We start from the raw sequence: 2799 nt of genomic DNA, 5'->3' as shown, positions 1-2799 counted from the left end.
CCCTGCCCTGGAAGCTCTCACACTGTCTCACAGGGTGCAGATAGCACCCATTTAGCAACTGGTTCGTTTACTGATCATGTGCAGTTACAATGATGATGGGGGGGAAATAACTTTACAACTAATATTTGCATTTATGACTCTGGGCAGCCTGTAATGCAAAAGAACCTGAACTTTGATCATTAAGTACTTCAATGGTTTCACTCAGTGACCATTTTGCTTCCACTTTGCTGAAGACCTGTGGACTTCAACTCCCAGAATTCCTGAGACAGCTTGGCTGTCTCAGGAATTCTGGGAGTTGAAGTCCACAGGTTGTAAAAGGGCCACATTTGCCCACCCCTGCCCTAGTCCTAATTTTGGCTGCACCTATATAGAGTTTGAATCCCTCATATAGAACCTCCACAGCCAATAATTGAAACAGCCAGGAGAAAAAGCAGCTCCTCATTGTTTCCCTCTTTAGGAATAAATAAAGGCAAGGCTGTCTCCCTTACTGAAAACTACATTTATTATTTATTCCAGAGAAAGAGGCTTGTAGGATTTTCTGCCTACGATGCCAGAATAATTTAGCCAGTTCTGGCACTATAGTCCTCAAATTTACATTTTTAAAAGGTAGTTCTAACTTCAGACAACATATCACATTGGGCTGGGTTAGTCTGTAGCCTAACCGAAGCAAATGCAGAAATTATTTAAAGGATTTATATTGCCACCCCTGCAGGCGCACTTTTGAGAGTAGCTTTTAATAATTAAAACCAATTAGAAAAATGAAGTAACATTCTGCTAAAGTAACAATAACATTGAACAAGAAAACATTTAGCAGGCAAGTAAAGTTATCAGGTATGTTTAACTGATTCAGTAGTTTCCTGGTGGAATGACAATTTTATATTATTATAAAACAGAGCAAAATGTGGGTGGGGGCAGCAAGTTAACCATGGGAAGCAAATGGTGAGACGAATGCCAGTATGATCTGTTCCCATCCTCAAAACATTACAACCTGAACAAAATATGCTTCAGCTAGTTCTCACTATATTGCATCTTCTTAAAGTTTCTTTCTGATACTCTGAAAGTATCTGTGGTTAACGTTCTCTCAGCCTTTGTATTGGTGGGTTCTACTTACCTTTACTACAGGTTTGCAGCGGGGCCGCACGCGCGCGCACATGCGCAGAAGCGTTTTGATTACGTTGGGGTCGGTGGGCGGAGCCTCCCACCGGTTTTACTACCGGTTCTATAGAACCGGTGCGAACCGGGGGCAACCGACCACTGCTTTGTACTCATCTGCAGTCAACTCTTTCAATAAGCAAATTCAAAGCTAAAAACTTATGTGCAGAAGTGACTTATTACACTAGCATTCTGGGTTTGTCATTAACATGTTTTAATGGGGGTTAATTTGGCCAAAATGTGGCTTAATGGTATGAACCAGTCATCCTCTTGTCAAATTACATATTTCTGAGAATCCAAAATTATTTGTGATTCCACTGTGTGGCCTAAAAGAAGTCAAATTAAATACTAATTGGAGGTATTGCAATACCATTAGCAAAGATCAGCATATAATCATTGAAAAATACAAGTGTAACTACAACGGGGAATAAGGGTCTCCTTGATTTTTAGTCTGTTTAGTCTATTTGGAATTTTTAAAACAGTTCTGTGTGCCCTTCTGAAATAGTGGTTGCCAAACAACACACATCACAAAGCACCTGAGTTTAGATGCTTTCTCTACTTTTGTCCATTTCATAGAATCATACTGTAGAATCATAGGGCTGGAAGGGAGCTTGGAGATCATCTAGTCCAACCCTCCTGCTCAAGGCTAGACACCTTATACCTTCCTGATCAAATGCTTGTCTAGCCTATTCTGGAAAATCTCCAGTGTGGAGCACTTTTTGTTTTAATTTAAGGAAGACACACACATTTTTAAACAAGGCTCTCTCTTGCAACCATCCGTCAAGCTGATGGGGTCTAGGAGTACCCTTGAAAATAAAAGTGATGCTGGAAGCTATCAGTTCAGTTACTAATTTTCATTAAAAAAAAAAAAACTAAATTCATTTTTAAAATCTATTGGGGAAAAAAAGCTTGGGATTTCTTGAAGACCTATCTGGGTGGACACTGGTACTTCTGGAACTATCCTTCTTTTCATCAAGAAGTAAGAAATCAGCCCATCAGTTAGAGCAGCCTCTGTATATGAACGGGCCTCCCCACTGAAGCTGTTAAGTGTTGAAAATATTCAGAGTGTGAGCCTTTGCTAGTCCATCTTGAACAAGTCCACAGATAATCAGTTCTAATTTCAGCCTGTGGAGGAGGTGCTGCCATGCTAGTGGCAGGTAAAATTGCTGAAAGATTGGATTACAACAGCCAGGCCTTTTCAATTCTGTCCTGTCTCCTTTGGAAATTTTAAACTGAACTATGCTCACTTGTGCTCTCTTTCTTTCTCTCAGGAATTCAGGGAAGGCATTTCCTGAAAACACTTAAGGCAAAATATGCTGCCAATTGTGGCTCTTTCTTTCCTTGGTTACAATGACGTTTACTTTCCTAAGAACAAAAATACTGTTTTCTCAACTCCCTGCGTTTTTCTTTCTGCAAAGGAACATAATTGTCTTCTAATACATAGAAATGTGGTTCAAAAACCTTATATTAACTCAAGTTTAGTGTCATGTGTAAACCAACAATCCAAAATTACAGATATTGTGCCAGCACAGAAATTGGAGCATAGACCAGCCAGAAACCAACAAAATACATCTGACTAAACTGCATACTGCAATCAAACATATATAAAGTGCAGCAAAGTATAATTTGATGGGACATGTTTATTGA

The sequence above is a fragment of the Pituophis catenifer genome, unplaced genomic scaffold, assembly GCF_029215685.1.
Source record: "Pituophis catenifer annectens isolate HBS135680 unplaced genomic scaffold, rPitCat1.0.hap2 SCAF_2, whole genome shotgun sequence".
Lineage (NCBI taxonomy): Eukaryota > Metazoa > Chordata > Lepidosauria > Squamata > Colubridae > Pituophis > Pituophis catenifer.
The sequence above is the reverse complement of the archived record's forward strand: the minus strand, read 5'-3'. Positions refer to the sequence as shown.